Source organism: Belonocnema kinseyi, chromosome 6, assembly GCF_010883055.1.
Source record: "Belonocnema kinseyi isolate 2016_QV_RU_SX_M_011 chromosome 6, B_treatae_v1, whole genome shotgun sequence".
Lineage (NCBI taxonomy): Eukaryota > Metazoa > Arthropoda > Insecta > Hymenoptera > Cynipidae > Belonocnema > Belonocnema kinseyi.
Genome location: NC_046662.1, coordinates 114,069,779 through 114,076,005, shown reverse-complemented (window position 1 = coordinate 114,076,005; position 6,227 = coordinate 114,069,779). Strand labels below are relative to the sequence as shown.

General features: G+C 42.5%; 1 non-coding gene across 1 annotated transcript; it reads left to right on the top strand.

Moving 5' to 3' along the window:
- The first annotated feature begins 2,585 nt into the window (after positions 1–2,585).
- Trnad-guc lies at positions 2,586–2,657 on the top strand. Its single transcript has one exon. It is a non-coding gene; the product is annotated as a tRNA-Asp (tRNA).
- Positions 2,658–6,227: the final 3,570 nt, after the last annotated feature.

Genomic DNA, 6,227 nt, shown 5'->3' with positions numbered 1-6,227 from the left:
GTTTATAAGCTCAGCTTTCATGCATTGACAACCATTCTTACTGTGTCAGTGACAGGATGACTTTCACATGTTCAAGTTGTTCCAGGATTTATTCAAGACTTGATAATTTTAAAAGGCATGAGAAATACTCTTGCTTAGCAAACACTCATAAACAGAATAAGAGAGACTTACCAAATTTAAAAGCTACCTGAAAGTCTAAGAACAATTCAAGGCAGTAGCAGGCTGATTGATAAGGATAGGAAAGCAATTTATCGGAAGCATAAGATTTTTAAACCTGATAAGAAAAAAAATATTAAGAAAGCCTGGTAACCACAATTCTCTCCACTGAAGAATCTATCATGCATTACTCAAAAGTTTAAACATGAGGTGGAACCGCTTGTGAAGAAGCAAAGAGTAGAGGAAGAAGAGGGAGAAAAAGAAGAAGAATTCAGCCAAAATGATAATTCACCATCTGTAATAATAAAAAATTATGCTGATGATAATGATGTTAATGATAATGATAATTTTAATGATAATGATGATAATGATGATGATAATGATGATGAAAGTGAGCTTTCCTTGGAAGATGAAATAGATGCGAAAACCGAAGGCAAAATGTTAGATTACTGTAAAGATCCAAACGAACTTGTAGATTGATTACGCTTTCTTGTACAAGCTCAATTAGCTGGAATCGCAAATAATGCAAACGAAATTATTTCAGTTGTTGATGAAATGCGAGAGGTTGATATCATTGAATAATATTTCTTAGTTTGAGAACTAGTTAAATGTAATTCAATTTATTTATTCTAAAAACATTTTCGTTTCTCTAACCAAAGCCCATATTTGAAGTGAATAGTCAATATTAGAAATGAAGTGGATCTAAATTGTAGGTGGAGAAATAATTAAATCTGAAATTCTCGAAAATATCTGCTAAAAGACAGACATCAGTTTTCAAATATAAGTAGCAGTAATGGGGGGGGGGGGGCTATATCAATGAATTAAAAACCTTTCGCAGTGATCTACTGTATGTAAAAGGACCTCTTCAGAATCTTCTGGTATTTTTCGAGTCGCTCAATCGTAAATCCTTCTACAATATTCCAAATTATACAACATTATTTTTGAATTGAAACATATTTTAATATATGTCTCTCTCTCTCTCCATATATCTTTCTCTCTAAGGTATAAATGCTACATAAGATTTACTGTCTCTATTATTATCTCACAATATTTACCTCAATGTTCTAGAAGGTTCTAAATTATAATAGACACATATAACGTTTTTGCAGTTTACAAAATGTAATGCGTCACTAAAAATAAAGTTGAAGTTGTTTACAAAAAAATTGTGCAGTATAATTTGCTGAAGCCATTAAGCATATTGTGGCATATTGTGGCAGCCCGTTGGCGAAATGAAGGTGTGCCTCACTAAAAGGGCCTTTAGAGGTACTCTGAAGGCCTTTGTTGAGATTGTTGAGGAAATAGCGACAAAGCTAGAGCACGCGGGACATCTGAAGGTGGGATGGATGTCCTGTCGTGTATGCAAGAAGATAGAGGCCATCCGTTTCTACCACTGCCTCGGCTTCGGCCACAGGGCAGCGAGCTACAAGGATCCTGATCGGACCAAAAGATGCTGGAGATACGGCGCGGAGGGCCACAAGTCTGCAGAGTGCGTCAGCGCTTCCTTGTGCTTCCTGTGCGCAGCACGAAGTGAGAAACCCCGGCCTAATCATCTGCTAGGGTATAAAGGATGTATGTCACTTAGGGAGGCCGCCCCACTAAGGAAGCCTACTAGATGACAGCAGTAAATGTCTAAGCCCAGTCATGATGTCAAAAGCCGACGAGCCCGACGTGCGGTTTCACCGCACTACTGAGGACGATGCGCACATCTTGGTTGGGACAAGATGCCAATACAACAGAAAAGCAGGAGAAGCCTTAGAAGGCAAGAAAACGGCACCCCCCTAAAGTAATGCGAAAGTGGTTCCAGGGGGGAATTAATGCCAAGGAGAAAGGGTGGTGTTTTTTAGTGCGTCCTTGGTAGTATCGTTATATTGACAGAGTTGACTTTGTATAATGTATAATTATACGCAAAGTATAATTGAATATTATATATGTCAGGTCATTGTAGTGATGTGCCAACTAAGATCCCCACACTACCGAGAAGTGCAGACCCTTCACGGTGTGTTCTTGAACATTTTTCACCAGGCCCTCGTGAAAAAAAAATGTTTTACAAAATTATTTTTGAATTTAAACATTTTTTAATACATGTCTTTTTCTTTCTCTCTCTCTCTCTCTCCATATATCTTTCTCTCTAAGGTGTACATGCTACATAAGATTTACTGTCTCTATTAAAATCTCACAATCTTTACCTCAATGTTCTAGAAGGTTCTAAATTATAATAGACACATATAATGTTTTTAAAGTTTAAAAAATGTAAGGCGTCACTAAAAATAAACTTGAAGTTGTTTACAAAAAATTGTGCAGTATAATTTGCTGAAGCCATTAAGCATATTGTCGAAACATAGCACGAACCACTATATCTGTAGAATATCGGCAAGGTAGGTTTCTATGCAATCTGATTATATATATATATATATATATATATATATATATCTTTGGTAGTATAGTGGTCAGTATCCCCGCCTGTCATGCGGGAGACCGCGGTTCGATTCCCCGCTGGAGAGCCATTCGGTTCAGTTTTGATTCTTCTAGAATCAAACTGAGGGGCCTATGACAAAGCCACCGAACGCGTTCTCGGGTTGCGGACAGAGGGTCTCTGTACCAAGGGTTTCTCCTGATTATGGTTACAAAAATAAATAAACAGTCGCGGACAATTGTCCAGGGGTGGTCCCGAAGGAATTAAACCCCAAGCGGAGGTGTGAAAATCGTGCTGAAAGCTGAATGGCACCTGGGTGAGGTGTCTAGAACGGTGACTCTGTGATACCGGGCGACATCTCAGAGTAAGCAGCCTTATCCTGGCATGGGGGGCTCCATAAGGATGGATCAACCGCTTTCCCTAGCTTCTCGTGGGAACAACAATGACAACACCAAACATAGTTGTAGTAAATGCGGTTCAAAACAACAGAACGCGCAGGGCTCCCGACAATGGGTCGGCCAACAATGCCGACCAATCTAGAGCTGGGGGAGCCAATGAAAATGGATTCAATGCGATGGATCGGCGGGATCTCGCGACCTTCGGGTAGTCGGAGCGACTGAATCACCACTTGCTAGAGTGCTACAATGCGAGTGTGGCCCCTGAACGGGGTTATGTGTAACGGCTGCATGCTCTGTGGTGCGAGAAACACCCGGAGCCATCGCACTTTTCACAGCAACGTCTGCGAAACCATGCTGAACTACTCCGAAAAAGGGGCTATGTAAGTGGAACTCCTACTCTACCACAGCTAGAATAAGCCGGCAACAGAGAAAGAGAGGCGATACTAAGAACAACCACGGGCAGGCATCCAATAGAGGAAGAGCGATGCTTTACGACCCGGAGAAATATCAAAACCAAGGTTTCTCTCAAGCCTAAAGAACTGGCTGAAATGGATGACGAGCTTAGTGGACATTTTTTCGGGGAATCCGACCTCTGGGCTATCAATTATTGTGTGTACAATGCAGAGAGAGCTTTGCCCGATGCAAACCGTAAAACAAAACCAACGGCTGATCATAAGACCAAAAGACGAATGCATCAACTTGCCATAAAGATAGGCTGGGCAAGACAGTACGCGTCCCGCATTCAATGTGTGATTGACTACATCACATCTGGCAGGAATTTTACCGCCAAGGTTCGAAAGTTCGCGCGCGAACTCCGGACCCGTTATCACACACTTAATAAGTCAACGCTGCTGACCATCAGGCAGCATATTTTTGAGAAAATTCGGATACTATCTGACGCTAAGAGAAGTCTAGAGCGGAGGGAAAGGTGGGTCAGAGAAAATCAACAGTTTCTCTCTGACCTATCTGGACTCTTCCAAGACCCTCCAGTTGCTGCCGAACACCCACTCAAACCAGAGGCGGTTGAAGTATTTTGGAGGGAAGTCTACAAAGTGCAGACTGGACGAAGAATCAGAAAATATTAATAGCTTCAAGGAGTTATGTGTTGCCCTCATAACACCTGATAAAGAATGCCCACCCATCACTATCGAGGAGGTGAAAAAAGTATTAAGAGGGATGAAGAACTATTTCGCACCGGGATTAGATTGTCTCAAAATCTTCTGGTGGAAGAAGTTTTCTTCAACCCATCAGCACTTGGACCGTCTTTTCACCTCATATTTGAAGTCGCAAGAGCTGATTCTGGAGTGGTTGGTGGAAGGGTACACAATACTCCTGCCGAAAATAGGCATCTTAGCTGACCCGAAGAATAACAGGCCAATAACTTGTTTGAACACACTTTCTAAGATATTCACAGCTATCCTAAATGCTAGGATTGTTTGGGCAATTGAACCTGTGTGGCAAGAAATGTATGAACAACGAGGCTCAAAGAAAGGCGTAGTTGAATGTCGGGAGAACTTGCTCATCGATAGATGTGTCTGCAAAGATGCAGCATTCTACCAGCGTGACCTATCGATGGCCTGGATTGATGATCGGAAAACTTTCGATTCGACCTCCCATAGATTTATCATCTGTCTTTTGGAAATCTTAAAGGTTCATCCGGAAATAATTAGGTGCATAGAGAGATTGATGCCGCTTTGGAACACCAGATTTACTATCTCATCTGGAAAAAATCGTGTGACAACTAACAAGGTCACCCTTCAGAGAGGTGTCTTTCAGGGCGACACCATGAGCCCACACCTCTTTTGCCTTACATTATTGCCACTATCTCTAGCACTTTGCCATTCCGATGGGTACTTTTGCGGCAAACACCTTTGCGCTGGAGAGACTTATACATACCTGGACGTGCCACAGAGCCGCATTCAGGATGTGACATCTATAAAGGATACTGTCAGAAGCAGATACAAACGTCTCATCTGACAGATTTGGTCTTCTGAACTGTCGGCGAGGAACAAAGTATCTGCAACGAACATAGTTGCCGTCCCGGTAGTACTCTATTCATTTGGAGTTGTTCCATGGACGAAGAACGAGCGCAGATCCCTTGATATCCGGACAAGAAAGGTTATGCATATGAACAAAAGCATGCATCTTGAGTCTTCCGTTCCGCGACTGTACATCTCACGCCGTCAAGGTGGTCGCGGAATATTGAGTCTTGAATGTCTTTACAACAGGATTATTCTGGGTACAGCACATAGAGTTGCAAATGGAAGAGACCCTCTTCTTAAAATGGCTGCTGAAACACTGGGACTTGACTTCAGTATTAGGGGTGAGCAAAATGCATCAAACCTTATCTATCTTGAGTTCTCACTCCTGAAAGCCCGCATTAAGAAAGCACAAGAGAAAAACTTTCGTGAACAGCTCCTCGATAAGAGGATGCACGGTATCTTCCATAGAAATGTGAAGGATCAGTCAATGTCTTGTGAGCTAACGTTTGCTTTCCTTAAATCGCCCGAGTTGAAGTCTGGTACAGAGGGTTTCATTTTTGCATTCCAAGACGGTGTCATTTCCACCTTAACATACCGTCGCCACATTTTGAGCCAAGACATTCCTGATGATAGCTGCAGGGCGGGACATGCATGCCCTGAGCATTTAGCTCGCATACTATCTAGTTAACCAACTCATGCGGGAACGACCTACATTCAAATGCACAATGCGGCACTAATAGTGCTTCATTGCCATCTCTGACAATCTTACGGCGTTAACCTTAATATCGCTCCTCTAAATGCTCCTAGGGAAATCGAGTCTGGCCTGACATGGTTCTTCTTGACTTCGAGAAGCGGATCAAGTTCGTTATCGAATTTTCGGCACCAGCTGACAAAACATCATAACCAAGGAGAATGATAAGAAAGAGAGGTATCGAGACCTTATAAGGGAGTTGCAACGATTGTACCCGGAATATTCTATTAAACTAATCGTCCTTATCATCGGCGCTCTTGGAGGTGCCAAGCTTTCACTTGCTAATGGCCTAAAAAGCATCCCTGCGTGTCAACAATATGCTAAAACACTTGCGGGAAAAATGCAGAAGGCGGTAGTCCTTGGGTCGCTCCGTGTTCTTAGGGTGCACGAGGCTTGTGCTGGATCGTCGTATTGATTCCTTTACGGACTGTAACCACCTATCTCACGGTCGTGAAACGTGGTTGTGGCTGAAATTTTACCGCGATTTCGCTGGGAGCGGGTGCAATTTTCCAGATTAGCACCCGCTC